Source organism: Delphinus delphis, chromosome 6, assembly GCF_949987515.2.
Source record: "Delphinus delphis chromosome 6, mDelDel1.2, whole genome shotgun sequence".
NCBI lineage: Eukaryota > Metazoa > Chordata > Mammalia > Artiodactyla > Delphinidae > Delphinus > Delphinus delphis.
The window spans coordinates 102335778-102354006 of record NC_082688.1 but is presented as its reverse complement, the minus strand read 5'-3'; the positions used below and the strand labels follow the sequence as shown (position 1 = coordinate 102354006).

At 43.2% G+C, this 18229-nt stretch overlaps 1 pseudogene; it reads right to left on the bottom strand.

The window, feature by feature from the left end:
• Positions 1-3862: 3862 nt before the first annotated feature.
• Positions 3863-18229, bottom strand: part of LOC132427726 (glycerol-3-phosphate phosphatase-like) — a 39596-nt pseudogene continuing 25229 nt past the window's right edge.

Sequence of the window (18229 nt, the reverse complement as noted above, 5' to 3'; positions counted from 1 at the left end):
TTGGTCTCAGCCCTACAAAGGCTTCTAATTGAGGGAGGAAGCAGACAAAAAGGCAGTTTTAAGTGACATTCGATTCTTCCTGAGGAATGCTAAGGTTTGTCATTGATCTGGAGAGGAGATAATTGGGATTCTCAAGTCACTCTTTAAACCAGGAATGGAGTGTTTAGTTCAAATTGTGCTGCAATTTTTGTTTCAAGCACATACCTGGTTTTTCCCTCAATGGGTCTCCCATCCTCCAGTTTATGCTCTGATGCAGCTGGTACAAGCCCAGGGGCCAGGGGTCTGTCTTTCTAAACCGACGGGTCCCCTGGAGGCGTGAGAGCCTCAGTATATATTTCAGGTAGTTTCAAACTGCTTACCTAAACGCTAGGTTTCACTGGAGTCCCACAAATGTTTGATTCAAGTATCTTTAAAAATTACTTTTACCTAAGAAAACAGTAAAATACACTGTCAAGTGCCTCAATATTAAATGTTAACACATCAGGACACCAATAAGTTAACTTGGGTGCCTGGACTTTTTACGAAACCTAGGCCCACGTGCATCTCCTCATGTACGATTGTGCACGAATGTTCCTTTTGCATGCGTTGGCCGGCGCAGGCCAAGTCAGGCCAGGCTCACGCACATCTGCTGGGAGGATGAGCTCTCCCAGTGTGTGATAAGTTGTATAGTAACCAGTAAAGAGATGACAAGACAAGTGATAACAGCACATTACAAACAGTCTCAGCATTTATTCTACATTTTGGATGCTTTTTATTTAACATCTCTTTGTGATAAATGATATTAACAGATGTTAAATATTGGTAGTCATTCAACTTTTTTTTTTTTTTTTAAAGAATCCAACTATTCCTCTTTTGGGCTTTGAATCAATTTGTTTGAAGAGTATCTAGAGACTGCAGTATGAGCTCATTTAAAACTGTTACCATTTGCAAATACTTATCTGTATGAATTAGAATTTTCCCATTACTGTTCTACCGAATAAAACAAATATTATATTAATAAAGCCAGGATAACATTTATCAGCTGAATTCATTAACAAATACAACAGTAGATTTCTATTGTCTGAAAAGTGTATACAAAAGAACATAAGCGGGCTTCCCTGGTGGCGCAGTGGTTGAGAGTCCGCCTGCCGATGCAGGGGATACGGGTTCATGCCCCGGTCTGGAAAGATCCCACATGCCGCGGAGCGGCTAGGCCCGTCCGTGAGCCATGGCCGCTGAGCCTGCGCGTCTGGAGCCTGTGCTCCGCAACGGGAGAGGCCACAACAGTGAGAGGCCCGCGTACCACAAAAAAAAAAAAAAAAAAGAACATAAGCTTTGGAGTCTGTTATGGGTTGAATTATATTCCCCAAAATTCACATGTTGAAGTCATAATACCCAGTAGCTTAGGCTATAACCATATTTGGAGATAAAGTCTCTAAAGAAGTGATTAAATTAAAATGAGATGATTAAGGTGGGTCTTAATCCAATTTGGACCTGTGACTCTCTAAGAAGAGGGGATTTGGACACACAAGGAGACACCAGGGATGTGTATGGACAGCGGAGAGTCGGTGTTAAAACAGCCGCAGGAGAAGGCAGCCGTCTACAAGCCAAGGAGAGAGGCCTCAGAAGAAACCAAACCTGCCAACACCTTGATCTCGGACTTCTAACCTCCACATCCGTGAGAAGATAAACACCTACTGTTTAATACCCAGTCTGTGGTATTTTGTTATGGCAGCCCCAGCAAACTAATACAGAGTCTAAAACAATTAGGTCTGAAATTTCCCATTCTACCACATACTACCTGTGTGGTCTTTAAAAAAAAAAAAAAAACTTATAGAAATATAATTTACATATCCTAGAATGTATCTATTTTAAGTATACAATTCAATGACCGTTTAGTATATTTACAGAGTTGTGCAACCATCACCACAATACGTGTGTAATCATGAGAAAGAGAGCTAACGTCTCTGGGCCTTAATTTCTTCATCTGTAAAATGGGGCTAATACCTTTTGCATGGCTGTGTTTCAAGAATTTAATGACACAACAAAAACATTGGGCACGTGTGTCTGTTTTCTTCCTTCTTTGATCATTCTTAAGACTTGGTGCCCTTCCACCCTAACCCAACTGAGTCTCAAATCCTTGTTGCCTGCCGGACCCAACTTTCCTGTCAAGGCTCCAGGACTTGCAAAACTTGGCACATAACACCCCTCACACCTACTTACTACCTCCTGCCCTATGGGTATAATAGTTAACTTTGGGTCCCTGTGTGGTAGGCAGCCACTAAGACGGCCACCAATGATCCCCGCCTCCTGGTATTCACGTCCTTGTGCAGTCTCCTCCCCTTTAATGGCCCTAGTGACTCACTTCTAATGAACGGAATACAGCAGAAATGATGGGATGTCACTTCTGAGATGAGGTGACAAAAAGCCTGTGGCGTCCGCTCTGGCTCTCTCGTTTACCCACTCATTCTGAGGGAGGTGAGCTGCCATGTTGAGAATTGCCGAATAGAGACCATGTGACAGGGAACTTGTGCCTGTGGCAGTAGCCAGTGGGGACCCGAGCCCTGCCAACAGCCATGGACATGAGCTTGGACGCAGACCCTTCCCCAGGCAAGCCTTGATGACCACAGCCATGACCAACAGCTTCACTGCAGCCTTCTGAGAGACCCCGAGTCAGAGGTCCCCAGCTAAGCTGCACCAGGATTCCTGACTCACAGAAACTTCGAGATGATAAATGTATGATGTTTTAAGCTGCTTAAAGGGATAATGTGTTACGCAGCAATAGATAACCAATACACCCATCTTCCAGTACTCCAGAAGAAAGAGAGCCAAGATCAGGCTGACCACTTCGGAACAGCCCCTCCTCTGCTCAGTGCCCAACACACTGTCAACGGCCAAGTAACTAACAATTAACATCAGCCCACACTTGGCCTCTAAAAATTTGCTAAAATGGCAGTTGCTTCTGCCCATTACCTCCTCATCCCATGCTCTGCAAAAAGCACAGCAGTTCCTCTGTGCCCGTCTCCTGGAAGTGCCTTACTACCCTTCCTACCCTGGAATTCTGTTGGGGTTGCCTTGTGACCTCAGCTCTCTCATGGGCTGAAAAAGAAGTTAGAATTTTAGAGGCTACCCAGCTTTTTCTCATTGTTAGGGCAGAAGCAGTGTTCTCTTGGGGTTTTCTACGTCTTGAGTAGAAGTGGAATCCCAGACCGTGTTTGAATTTTGATCTCTCTCTTCCTTTCCTTCTGATCAGATGCTGTGACACAGGCTCCAGAAAGCCCACATGACCAAGACAAGGAGGCCTGGATTTATTGAGTCCCAGGTCTGCAGCTGACTGGACCCACCTATTCCATTAACCCCTAAGAGCAGATATGCCTACTGACCTGGAGACAAGAGAAGAGGCTGCCCTAGCAATGGGATTTGAAGACCATCAAGGAGGACCTTCACTCATTGCTTGAACTTCCCACCATCAAAGCCAGTGATGAGTTTGATAACAAATCTGTTGAAGGTAGGCTAACACAGGAAAAAACAATAAACCTGGGTGTTCGAGATTTGAGCTTTTTGCCCAGTTATTCACCAATTGGGCAATCTGTCTTGGGCAATTCACTTCAATTATCTGTGAATCCGTTTTCTTATCTATTAAAGAAGAACCTAAATGATATTCTTATGACAATATAAAAATGAAATTCTAAATGATCAGAAAGAGACTTCTTTTCTCTGATGTGCATTTGTATTACTCTGGGCTTCTTCAGAAGAGCCCACTGTTATGTTGGGCTCTAAGCAAACCAATTAAGCTTTAGGGAAGGTTAAGGAGAACTGCAGTAACTATTATTCTTAGCACGTTTCCCATTCCTTTTTTTTTTTTAATCTTTTATCACAACCCCTAGAGTGGAGACTTCCCAATGAGGGTCAGGATGGTCTGCAGACCACAAGTGACGCCCAGAAGGATGTCTGTGTCCAGGCAACCACCTACCATGACGGTGCACTCCCGGTGGATGCCACACTCCTGGAAGCCGCAGTGGCGGATGAAGCGGCCGGGCTTGGGGCTGGGCGGCGTCTCCATGGCTCGGACCAGACAGCCCAGCCGGTACCCGCGAGCTGTTCTCAAGTGGGAGCCGGTGGTCCAAGTCGGTGCTCACAAGCAGGCGGCATGGCTGCTGCAGGAAGCGTACGGCCTTGGGGAGCTTCATGGAGCTGAAGGGCTGGTAGAAGCCCGTCTCAACGGCACACACCTTGGGCTCGGGCGGCACGTACAGCCAGGCACCGGGGCGGTTCACCCTGCAGCGGCTCGGGCCCCACGCCCTCGGCCTCCAGCTCTGAGCCCAGGGCCGCGCCGCCCAGCATGTAGGCCGCGGGCCCGGCGCGCCGGCTCGGCGCTGCAGCAGGTGGAGCGCGGTGCAGTAGGCCGGGCCGAGGACCTTGCGGCTGCTGCCAGGCCCGCAGGGCGGCCGAAGCCCAGGCGCCGCAGCTCCGCGGCACAGGCCTCGCGGGTCTCGCTGCTGTTGTTGGTGACGAAGCCAAGACGCTCGCCCGCCTGCAGCGCCGTCAGGAGGCTCGGCGCGCAGGACGCCGCAGTCTCGCTGCGCCCGAGCGCGCCGTCGCCGTCGGACAGCAGCGTTTCCACGTCATCCAGCGACGCCTCAGCCAGCTCGGCGCTCAGCACCACGCAGCCGGCATCGCCGCTTCCGGCCTCTGCCTCCTGCTTCCCTGACACACCAGATGCAGGAGTGGACACGGGACGTAGACCTGGCCGATGTCAGTGCTTTAATCCTCAGAAAGCAATCTTTGAGACATAGGAAAGCCGTTTTCTTCGATTATCGTAAAGATTCTGGAGAAGGTAGTGGTCCTCGGTTTTTGCTAAGCTAGGAGGATGTGCGTTGGGGAATTCTGGCCACCACGTGGAGAAAAGCTTTCTGCAGGATGAAGCCAAGACAAGGAAAGGGGGAAGGGAGAGAGGGCGAGGTCTCTGGGGGGGGCCATGTTCCCGTTCCAGTTTCTCAGACTCTGATCACTGCAGCTATTCTTTAGATTCTGTGAGCAAACCTAGCGCCCTTCCCAGGTACGTGAATGCACGAAAAGAGCGGCTTTGAGTTGAGTTTCAATTACTTGCAACTCGAACAATCCTGATAAATACAGGGACGGTGTGGAGGTAATGAAAACAAGCCCTGCACGACGGGGCACAGAACAAAGGGCTTTGGGCTAAGGTGATGGGACTCTTCAAGGCAGAGAATCCAGGGGACGCAGGTAGAACATCCAACTCGATTCCTTTCCAAATGTACATGCTGGAGATTGCCGACTACTCCTTAGAAAGTGGAGAAAAAATGGAGACTTGTTTTTTTCAAGATCCTAGTCAGACTCTTAGGCAACAGGGTATCCTGGGCATGCTTCCTTTCAAGCTGTATTTGTCTGTGAAAGTCAGTTGGTGGCAGGACTAACAGAGCAGCCTATGCTGTCTCTAATGCAGGCAGCCTCTACTTTTTAAGTGCAGTGAGGCTCTGGAGACAATGTCATTGATTAGATTGTCGTCTTACCACATTCCAACTGCCAGTGCACTCAGAGCAGAGGCATTGTGTTAGCGCGGACAGCAGGGGTGTTGGAAAAGCATTGAAAGTGGAGTCAGACATCATACTCTCTCACCCACACCCTGTGTGCAAGGGTGAAGGGTGTCACCTCGGTTTTGGAGCCATGAGATGCTAACAGCTCCTTTGAGGATCGAGCCAATAGCCTTGGCCTTGGTCTCATTAGTACCAAGCTCTAGCCAGCTGAATTAATCATAGAAACGAGCACTTGTCTATGTAACACATGTATTCCCAGGGCAATTAAGCTCTGGGTTTAAAGGGACGTTACATTTATGGTAGCAATCCATATATTGCTGAGTTTTTCCACCCTGCTTGTTGTCATGGAACAGCCAACCCCCCTAACAAGTTTCCCCAAATTACGTCTTGCAACCTCGGGGTTAGGTGGGGAGTTTACAATGCACACACACAAAAAGCCCTGACAATCACAGCATGGTCTCCACTTCCATACTCTTTTTACCATACTCTCTTTCTCTGCCCCTTTACTGTCACCAAAAAAGGACTGCCATTGTGTCCTTCAGATACCAGCAATGCACCAACACCATATTGCACTGACATAAGGAAAAATTCTCTTCTAATTCTTAATGCCCACCTATAAGAACCACCAACCACAAGCATTGCGCCCTGTGAGCACGCAGAAACACACACACACACACACACACCCCTTAGTGATAAGGTCTACCACAATGATCCCAAAGAAATGGTATGTTATACCCCAAATCTTAAAAGGATGTGTTGTACAAAGCACCCTTTTCCATTCCCATTCTTTTCTTTTCATTTCCCATGGCCCCAGATGTGAATCCAGGATGCCGACAGGTAACCAGCCTCCAAGACAACTCCAAAGCTATCCTCCAGCCAGAGACCCCCAGTACACAAGCACTTATTCCTGTCATCCGAAACATTCTGGGGTTCCATAACCAATCCTCGTGCTTCACTTTGACGTTTTGGTTGCATGTGCATAATTTCTACTTCTGTGTCACATAATAGATCATACAGCGGTTGCTGTTGAATCCAGGAATCTTGAGAAGGAAGGCTCACCCCCCAGCTTGCCTCATAGAAGGGGAGTCACGCTGTAGTGTGCTTCACAGTATAGTGAAGAAGATGAATGAGATCAGGGTCATCTGAAAATGACAGGCCGGAATTTATTTTTCTCTCTGTTCCTTGCCTGACATCTTTTTTTTTTTTAATTTATTTTATAGAGCAGGTTCTTATTAGTTATCTATTTTATACATATTAGTATATATATGTCAATCCCAATCTCCCAACTCATCCCACCATCCCCCCACCCCCGCTTTCCCCCCTTGGTGTCCATACGTTTGTTCTTTACATCTGTGACTCTATTTCTGCCTTGCAAACTGGTTCACCTGTACCATTTTTCTAGATTCCACATATATGCGTTAGTATATGACATTTGTTTTTCTCTTTCTGACTTACTTCACTCTGTATGAGAGTCTCTAGGTCCATCCACGTCTGTATAAATGACCCAATTTCGTTCCTTTTTATGGCTGAGTAATATTCCATTGTATGTATGTACCACATCTTCTTTATCCATCCATCTGTCAATGGGCATTTAGGTTGCTTCCATGACCTAGCTATGTAAATAGTGCTGCAGTGAACATTGGGGTACATGTGTCTTTTTTAATTATGGTTTTCTCAGGGTATATGCCCAGTAGTGGGATTGCTGGATCATATGGTAATTCTATTTTTAGTTTTTTAAGGAACCTCCATACCGTTCTCCATGGTGGCTGTATCAATTTACATTCCACCAACAGTGCAAGAGTGTTCCCTTTTCTCCACACCCTCTTCAGCATTTATTGTTTGTTGATTTTCTGATGATGCCCATTCTAACCCGTGTGAAGTGATACCTCTTTGTAGATTTGAGTTGCATTTCTCTAATAACTAGTGATGTTGAGCAGCTTTTCATGTGCCTCTTGGCCATCTGTATGTCTTGGAAAAATGTCTATTTAGGTCTTCTGCCCATTTTTTGATTGGGTTGTTTGTTTTTTTAATATCGAGCTGCATGAGTGGTTTGTATATTTTGGAGATTAATCCTTTGTCCGATGATTCATTTGCAAATATTTTCTCCCATTCTGAGGGCTGTCTTTTCGTCTTGTTTATAGTTTCCTTTGCTGTGCAAAAGCTTTTAAGTTTCATTAGGTCCCATTTGTTTGTTTTTGTTTTTATTTCCATTACTCTAGGAGGTGGATCAAAAAAGATCTTGCTGTGATTTATGTCAAAGAGTGTTCTTCCTATGTTTTCCTCTAAGAGTTTTATAGTGACCGGTCTTACATTTAGGTCTCGAATCCATTTTGAGTTTATTTTTGTGTATGGTGCTAGGGAGTATTCTAATTTCATTCTTTTACATGTAGCTGTCCAGTTTTCCCAGCACCACTTTTGAAGGGACTGTCTTTTCTCCATTGTATATCCTTGCCTCCTTTGTCATAGATTAGTTGACCATACCTTGCCTGACATCTTATGGAGAGATGTATGAGCCATTAAAATCGAAAGTCAAACTACAAAACAAAAGGAAGAGAGAGTGAGTTGGGACTCAGACAGTCCACCAACTAGGTGAGTCAATCTTCTTTAATCCAGAGTGCTACAAGTTTCCAGACCACGTGGTAACTTTTTAGATTCAAATTCAAATCCTAGGTACCAAGGCCCCCTCATCTTTCTAATCCTGTGTTAGGGACTTTCTTATGTATTATGCCACTTAATCTCCACGATGAAACTGTGCTATCTATGATATTTGAAAAAATATATGTACTTTATCTTTTGTTCTCCAAGTAACACATATTCACTCTAAAAGAAAAACATCTGATAAAAAGAGACATTTTAAAATCATCCATAATTCCCAGGCCTAAAGAAAAGTATTTTAACATTTTGCCATGTATGATATATATTATTCTACCATCTTTCCTTACGTATATATAACATATAATTTATAATATTACAACTTTTACATTTTTTCTGAACAAGATAATAGTGAATTTTATTCCATGACACGAAATGTAATTTTTTTCTACAACATGTTAAGGTTACATAAGGTTCCGTCATACACCACCCACCATGATATATTTAATGGATTCCCCGTTGTTGGAGATTTAAGCTGTTTCCAATTTTTAGTTATCATAAGAATGCTTTGATCAGCATTCTAATAGCAACATCTTTGCGTGTAACCATGATTATTTCTTTTGGATTGGTTCTTACAAGTAGAGTTTTGGGGTCGTAGCGCATGTCAAATGTTAAAGGTTTGCTTCTGTTGTACCAAATGTCCCCCTAAGTAAGTTAGAGCACTTGAACAGCCACAAGTAGTATAAAAAAGTACTAATTTCCCTGCAGCACTGCCAGCATTTTTACTTTTATCTTTGCTGATTTTTTGGAAGAAAAATGAACTTTCATTTGTTTAAAATGTGCAATTTTTTGACATTTACCAGGGAGGCTAAATATATTTTTCATGGGTTTACTGGCCATTTACACTTCTTCTTATGTAAAGTGATGTTCATTTCTTCTGTGTCTTTGAATTCATTCCTCTTTTTCTTGTCGATTTCTAAATGCTTTATTATTAAGTATTCCATAAGCACCACAAATATCTTGTGATTAACTCTTCCCTAAGGACCAAAAATAATGTCTCCCAGTTTGCCTTTTAATATATTTAGTATCTGGTATACCTAAGTTTTCATGATAAATTTTTATGGAGTCAAATTATTTCATATTTTTCTTTATAGTTTTTATATTTTCATGCATTGTTAGAAAGGCTTTCCAAGATTGTTATTTTTTACTTACTTCATTATCTTTTTAGAACTATAACGTTTTGTTTTCACAGGAAAGTCTTTACTTTGGGTGTGGTCTGAAGGAGACATCTACATTTATTAAATGGCTAGCCATTATTAGGTAATCCTTTCTCTTCTCGCTGAGTTGAAATGCCAGTCTTATCACCTAAAAAAAATGTTCCGTTATTTTGAGTCCATTTCTGTTCCATTTCATTGATTTAGCACAGAGTGACTCTCCTCATTCTGTGTCCTGCCTTTTCCGTGTATCCTGCTCTACCACTGAGAAACTGATTCCTTTTCTACACAGAATGAACACTAGGCATCTGTTTTTAGACTTCCTTGAAAAGCGAAGAGTGAAAATAATGATTAGCCATGGATAGCTTTAAATCAAAGAGTGTCATTCAAAGCAAATCATTCCTAAAGTAATGGGCTTTACTCCTAGTGTTTTTGTTACTATTAGCCATTAGCAAGTGAAAGAGAAAAAAAAAAAAAAGTCCTGTTAAAACACTTGTTGCTCCCTTTATTAACCCTTGAATTACATGGAGATCCAGTTAAAGTCAGGTAGGAGTTGGCCAGAGTAGCTGTGCTTTACAATCCACATATATGAAGCAGAGAGCTGTGACCCATCCACATGGCCATTCTTCTCGGCCGCTGCTCCTTTAACATGCTAGAGTAAGAAGCCACTTATGATACTGGGTAGTGTAAATAGGCCTTTGACCCTGCACCAAAGACCTCTATCACTCACTGTTTTGAATCTGTTTCTGGTCAATTCAGTTGGCCCGAACGCAGCTCTAATGAGGCTGAGGTCACGGGTTCAATACCAGTGTGGTCTAATTACCAATAAGTCAACTGTTTCAGCGTCTCAGCTTGTACTTCTAAACCAAACCAGCCCCTTTTGCATAGTCCCAGGTTTGGACACACAGGGGACAAGGCGAGAGAGCAGAGATAAATCAGAACAAATCTCCCATCATACTGGGACGTGCACTCAATGCCCTGCTGTTGGCAGGTCAGTAGCAGGGTTTTGGAGACAAGCAATTGGAGCACATTTTTCTATTGGCACCACGGCCGTCAGTAATTGGCATCTAATCCACCCCCCCAGTCCTGCAGAAAGGCTGCCAAACTCCCCTCTCCAAGGACTTACTATTCTAATTTAGAGAACAGAGTTTGGGGAGGTGGCAGTGTGTCCGGCGCTTTAATGGGATTGTTTGCAGTAACCATGGATGCCTAGGGGAAACTCAGTCGAAAACTAAATGAAGATATAAGCTTTCTTTTTAATTTCATTAGGAAGTAAGTAAAACATGTTAAGATAACTTGGAAAAGAAGCAAAGAAGGAAAACATCCAGTCTCGCCAACATAACACATATACAATTAGAAACTCTAGACCCATTGTTTTACTTTTTCATCACCATTTTAAGGCATTACACAAATAACATTCTATAGGAGGGACAAACATTTTTCGAGAAAATGGAAATTACCTACTATCTGTTAACAAGGTGACTATTGAACATTTTCCCGGAGATGCTCAGATGCTCAGTGCTCACCCACGGAAGCACTGCGTTTGGAGTGACTTCTCATAAATGCTGAGTCCTCAAAGATGCCGACCCACCAACCCCACAAAAGGCCCATCAGTTAAATTTCCCAGGAAATAGAAGATGCCTCAGTAACCTTGATACCGCTTAATGCTTCAAACACCAAAGAAGTTTCTAATCACAAGTATTCAGCACAGTGTCATTTGGAAAACATCAAGAGTGGAGGAAAAAGTCCTCCTACCTAATGTGAATGCAGCAGAATTGGCACTCTCCTTTAGAACGTACTGTAATTTCTCATGGAAACACTTTGTGAAAAGCCAGTCATATATCGTAGCCCCTAAGTATGAAACCACGGGTCCCTCTAACCACACAAAACAGCTGTGCCCTCCGAGGAAAGGTCATCTGCTGCAGTCATGTTTCTTTCTACTTTTAAAGAAATGTCAGACCATGTTTTATGCGGTCCTTATGACAGGGTGCTGTTTATTGTATCACCAAGCTGCCATAACTTCAGGACGAGGAAACTGCCATTATTTGGAGAGTATATATCTTTCTGACTTGCAGGAAAGATGAAAATTAAGAACGGCCCTCTTTTGGAGTGGGTCTAAGTATTCTTTGACAGTCTCCTACAATATTTCAAACGTCTTCGTCAGACCCATAAAATCCAACGCTCACCTCACTTGGCCCAGCTGAAGCTGTGGAGGAGTTAGGACGTTTATCACAAGTGTGGTGTGAATTCTGCCACTTGGCAGATGTTTCTGACTGAGAGCTTGCAACCAGCTTGCTTGGTGCCCCCAAGGACGATGAAATGTACATAAAGAGATTGTACGACAGTGGGAAATAATAATGCTAGCTAATGTTGATCAAGTGCCAGGTTTCTGTGCTAAGCCTTCTACACACATGACCTCAATTTGTCCTCATTACTCTGGGGACACAATGAGAACCCTATGACGCAGACAAGAAAACTAAGATAGCAAGAAATCAAGGGACTTGCCTCAAGGTCATACTGCTGCAAAGCGAGGGTGCCAGGGTTCAAACCTGGGTCTTGTCACCCAGAGCCACACATGTAATCAACATGTGTTGACCACGTGATGTTTCCCAGGCAGTGTGGTCCCACAGAATAATAAGGACCTTCTTCCCCAGTGCTCATACGCTCCTATTACGATCTAAGTTGGAACTGAGAGAGTAAGTTCCCTCCGCGTGGTAACAACTGTGTGACAGCTTTCACTAGAAATCAGATCTGTATGACCTCCAACTCTATACTCAAGATGCCAAAGTTCTTGACCTGGAGAGTTTTCTAGAGATAAGAAGTAAAGGGAATGTGAAACATTTTCGAAAACCTGCTCCAGGTCTTAATTATCTAGGATCAACAGGGGAGGTGCTTTGATAAAGTCACTCGAATATTCTATTTAAACTCCTCATCAAACTCTGTTTCAAAGTGTGTTTCTGCTCTAGCGTAGGTGAAATTTTAGGAACGCCAAGCTGCTTCAGAAATCAGTTTGGATCTGGACCAAGATTATGAGGGACAAGCGATGAACTAAACTAAGTGCAACCTGAGTAAGTTAGTCAACCAGTACCTCGCTTGGGGTCACCAGCTAGTGGTGGCATTGTACAGTCTAGGCAAGGTCCCTGCTGATGAGAGCTTGCCCTGGGGATGGGGAAACCACGAGGTTCAGACTGAGTAGGTGACGTGGCCAGGAAACTTTTTTCTGCTTAAAGAAAGAAAATCACAAGGGAGGCTGACAGCTGATACACAAATGTACTTTCTCTCCTTCCCCCTGGCTTGCTTCCCACCCCGCATTCCCCTCCTTGCTGTTCTCCCTGGGGCTGGGGGAGGGGTGGTCTGAGCCTGCGGTGGGAAATCACGGGATAGGTGGGCTGGCTTCTAGCCCCTGCTCCGACACTCACTAGCTTTGTAACTCTAGACACTTCGCTTAACCTACGTCTTTTGACCTCAATTGCTTCATTTTTTTTTCAGCAGATTTGTATTAAATGCCAAATGAAATGTCCATATTTCATTGGTGACGTGAGGAGCTAGGCTAAATGGACCCTAGATCCTTTCGCATTTTAAAACGCTGTGACTCTCTCCCTCTTATGTGATGCTCCTTTTTTTACTTCCTTCCTTTCCTCCCTACTTCCTTCCTCTGGCACCTGCATCCCAGCCCACCTCTAAGTCTCGCTCTGACCCGGAAGCAGAGAAATAAAGATGGAGGAGAGAGATTCGGTAGGTACCTGTGGAATCTTTCTTCCTTTCTTTTTCTTTCTTTCCTCTCTTCTTTCTTTCTCTCTCGCTCTCTTTCTTTTCTTTCTTTCTTCCTTCCTGACGCCAGGGTACCTTTCTTTGACTTTTCAAGAACATGTTTCAGGGACTAAAGAGACCACTCTTCGTTCATTTCCTCATTCAAGCAAACATTTTGAGTGTCTGCAAGCGCCAGCTTTTTGTGGGGCATGATCATCACAGTGACCCTCAATGGGATCTGGGAAATATTCACTCACATTCATTTGCAAACTGTGGTTCCTTGAAGAGCAAAGGAACTGATGTGCATTGTAATCACTTGCCTTTACAGGAGTGTCTAAACCAAGCACCTAGACTACGTTAAAGGGGCAGCCACAGGAGTCCACTGCCATAAAGCCCTCTGGACAAGGACAGTCAGTACGTGCCAACTCTGTCGAATGCATCCAGCCTTGCTGCTTGAGAAGAACTTCAAAGGGCTTGAGAAATAGCTAGACCAGCATTGTCCAAGAGAGCTTTTATGATCAGGGATATATTCTGTATCTGCACTGTCTGATATGGAAGCCACTAGCCACATGGTTATTGAGCACTGGAAATGTCACTAGTGTGACTGAGGAACTAGATTTTAAATTTTGTGCTACTTTAAGTATTTAAATTTAGATAGCCACATGTGACTAGTGGTGACCACACAGGGCAGCTCAGAAATAGAATATTAGACACATATGAAAGGACACAGGTCTCCTAGACAGGATACAGCAAACTATGTAAAATGGAAGGCAGGTAATATTGTATAAGATGATGATGAGATTAAGGGTAATCAAATCCTGAATCATGGGACTGTTAAGAGGAAAAATGCCAAAACAAGGAGAAGAGAGGGCTCTTACTCTTGGGCAGCTTCAGGTGTCCCTGGTACAAAGTAGCTCTCCAAAACTTCATTGGATGGATGAATGGTTCTGGTTAGGCTTGTTTGGTTATTATAAAGAAAGGAGACTCACCCACATTAGCTTAAGCAAATGATGGCAATAACTGTAAAAAAACTGTACTTGTTCTGCACAGGGGTTAGGATCTTTCAGACCTCCAAAATCAGGAGCTAAATAGAGCTAGGTCTCATGATGATTGGGTGGCTCTGGAATTTCCACCATTATGGAAAAAAAAAATAGCATGATATCAGACACCCATAAATACTGTATAAGCACATTTCTGGGTTTTAGCTCTGTTAAGTGCCAATGATAACAACAACAAAAACGCCTTTTAAAGAGTATATCAAGAAAAAGAAAGATAAGTAAGTCTTCATGCTTGGGACAGAGGTTGCTATTAATTGATCATGGATAGAAATAGAACTACTTGGGTCCAGTTTATTTTTTTCCTCCTAGCTTATCTCAAGAAGATTGATCTTCATATTAGAAGAGGTAATGCAAACATTTCAAGAGGGAAACCAGGGTTGGTTATAATACCCCCCATTGCTCTCAGAAAGTTCAGGTCTCCAGATCCGCACAAATTATACCACCAGGGTCTTGTAGAAATAATGAAAGCTGAAATGCTATGGATACTTTCTGAACAACTATGAAGAATGAGAGAAGTCTCGGGAGGCTGGAGAGGATTGAATGTTTTCCCAGTTTTCAAGAAAGGGAAGAAAAAAGGTTCTATAAACTAAAGACCAAATAGACTTGATGATCATCTTGAGAGCAATTTCAAAGTGGGTTTTAACAGAAATGCTTTGTGGACATACTTTGAAAGGACAGCAGTGACCACCAAGAGTCAGTACAGGTTCACTCAGAATAAATCATGCCAGTCTAACCTTCGTTCTGCTTTTGGCACAGAGAATTGCAAGACATATAAATCACACTTCAGCAAGGCGTTTGACAGTGTCTCTCCTTAGAACCTTATGGACAAGATGGAGAAATGTAAGCTAAATATTGGAATCGTTAGATAGATTAATAAGCACTTGGATGGTTTACCTCACAGAGTTGTGTTTAATAGATGGTTGTCACCTGAAGGGAGGACTTTATACTGTGCCATAGAACTATTTGTCCTTGGCCTGCTCTGCTAAACATTTGCATGACTTAGATGAGGACAGTGATGGTGTGTTTATTAAATCAGCAGATGACAGGAAACTAAGAGGGAGAGAGAACAGATTTCAGGCCCCAAATCTTCTCGGTCTGAGACAGACAACTTTAATCAACTTCCAGTGTGAGGACCTGCCCTAGTTCATTCACACTGACAAACACCCCCTCTGGTTTCTTGAAAGACCAGAAGGGGTGAAGCCATGAAAACCTTTCCTGAGTGATTAAGAACTCAGCTTCCACCATCTTCCGTGATCAGAGCACCGGAAACAATTTGCCTTCCAGTCTTTTGGTCTGTTTTGTTTTGTGGTCAGTATAACAGGCGCAACATCTCTTATCTCATCCCTTGGCTCTTGTTAGGACTGACCCCTGGAATGACTCCTCAGTCCCTTGTCTTGGCGCCTTGCTCTCCAGGAAGAAATTTCCAAGTTTCAACCGACAGGTATGGCCCCCGGTGCTTGGTTTCTCTTCCTGGTGAGGAACTTGCAAAGCCAAGTCTTGCAGTTTGCCTTGTGATGGGGCTTCTGTCCAGAGAGTGACCATCCTGGGCTTGTTGTGCAAAGCTGCACTATCCTCTGTCCAGAAGGCTCTGCTTGATCTCTGATGTCATCTAAAAGCTCCAGCCAACCCTGCTTTGCCCCTTAACACTTTGGGACTACAGCCACTGTGACATATGATGGACAATTGAAGTCGGTTGTGTTCAAAAACCAGTTTTACAAGGGGCACAGTAGCTTGTGCTCAGTTGATGATGAACCCAAAAGCCAGTGTGATTCCAAGCTCTGCTATCAGAGATAATGAGTCCATCATAAGAGAAGTGAACATCTTTCTCCCCCTTGTGCTAATTAGACCATGATGGGTACCACATGGAGAAACATTAACAAATGGAAACTTCCTTGGAGAAGAATATCTAGCAGAGTTAAGAGGCTTGAAACTGACTAAATAAGCCAAAAGTTGGAAACATTGGATGTTAACTTTGAAAAGACCATAATAGAAGCCAAGTTTGGGGTCTGGCAAGTGAAGAAGGATTGGAGTTATTCTACCAGACAAAGCAAGCATGATGGGTAAAAACTACAGAAAATCAGATTTATTACAACAATCTCTAACAACCAGAACTGTCCAAGACTGACCCAGGCTATTTTAGGAAGTTTTGAGTTCCCTGTTGCTAGAAGTGCTCAAAAAGAGACAGTATGTTATCTGTAATGTTGCAGTCAAAATGCATGATCTCGTATGTAGTTAACTAGAAAATATTCAAAGCCCTTTACACCCTAGGTCTATGATTTTATAACGATATATCTGATTTTAACTTGGGCTGTTTTTTCCCTATTTTCCTTGTCTACTATTCCAAGAATATATTATAGAGAAGATATATGGCCTCTCTTTTTAAGTTTGCAAGGCCAGGCAGAGGGAAATTGGGGAAGACCAAGATTAATCCTTCTTTGAAGGTACAGCTGGTAAATATCTGGTCTCCAAAATTCTCCTCGCCATTTGTGACAATCCTTGCCCCCACCCTAGCTCCCTTGGGTGCTTTGAAATATGACTTCAATCCCATCCTGTTATCAGACTCTGGACAGCAGTTCAGTTTCCCTCCCAAGCCTTCCTTGTTACAGATGGGAACCATTCTGGGACACTGTGGCCAAGCCTGGTGGAGGGGGCCTTGCTTACTCAGTCATTGAAACCCACACAATGACCCGACTGGCTCCTTCTCATCCCATGATAAGAAAGGGAACAGAGAAAGGAGGGAGTGATAATGTAGAAGAAGCTGACTAGGCTCATCCATTTTCCTGGGTCAGCCCATGGCCGTTCCATTTCTGGGACTCTTTCCATCCTGGACCTGTTTCTCCAGCTAAACAGCCTCAAGGTGACTCCCCACCTCTCTCCCATGCCTCTGGACCACCCTTCCCAGATGAGTGTCCTGTCTGCATCACTACCAGTCTCTGTCCAAACCCACACATCTTTCACATGGAAGAGGAAGATCTGGCTCAACTGCCTTCAGACAGGGAAGGTATAATTTAATTTAAGTGTTATTGTTATCATCTCTATTTTCTGAAAACTTACGATGTCAATGCTGGAAGGTACTTCCTTTAACAGATAATGAAACAAGCCAAGATAAAGAATATTGAATAATTGACTAGTCTCAGAGCATGCTGTAGATGGAATCTAAAACATGTGGATGGGAAGTGAAACCAGGTGACAGTAAGATATCTTTTCAAATCTAATTGGAAAGAAAGAAAGAGAAAAGAAAGAAAGAAAAAAAAGGAAGGAAGGAAGAAAGAAAGAAGGAAGGAAGGAAAGAAGGAAAGAAGGAAAGAAAGGAAGGAAGGAAGGAAGGAAGAAAGGAAGAAAGAAAGAAGAAAGAAAGAAAAAAAGAAAAGGAAAGAAAGAAAAAGAAAGAAAAAAGAAAAGAAAGAAAGAAAGGAAGGAAGGAAAGAAGAAAGAAAGAAGGAAGGAAGGAAAGAAGGAAAGGAAGGAAGGAAAAAAGAAAGAAGGAAAGAAAAGAAAGAAAGGAAGAAAGAAGGAAAGGAGGAAAGAAAGAGAAAGGAGCAAGGGAGGAGGAGGGAGGAAAGAGGAGGGAGGGACGGAGAAGAATGGTAGTGATTGCCAGGGGGTATGGAGTCATGGGGAGTTATTGTTTAATGGGTATAGAGTTTCAGATTGAGAAGATGAAGAGTTCTGCAGATGGTTGGGATTGACAGCTGTACAAGAATGTGAGTGTATTTAATAACACTGAACTGTACACTTTAACATGGTTACCATAGTAAATTTTATGTTAAGTGTATTTTAGCACAAGAAAAAAATGGGAAAAGATTTTTTTCAAATAGATATGACTCTGTGATTTTCAAAGAGAATGTATAAGAATCAGCACATAGATAATATGGTAACAGGCTACAGAAATCTGAGACATGATGCCAAAGTAGGTGAGAAATACATCTAAGCCGGAAATTCATAGTTCTCATGGACAAGAGAATGTCCTCACTCAGAAAGTTACCAACACTGAAGCCTTGGTGTTCTGGGTTCCCAGCCAACAATAGATTCTGAGTAGCACATCCGAAGAGAGGAAGACGTGGCAGGGAAGAGATATTAG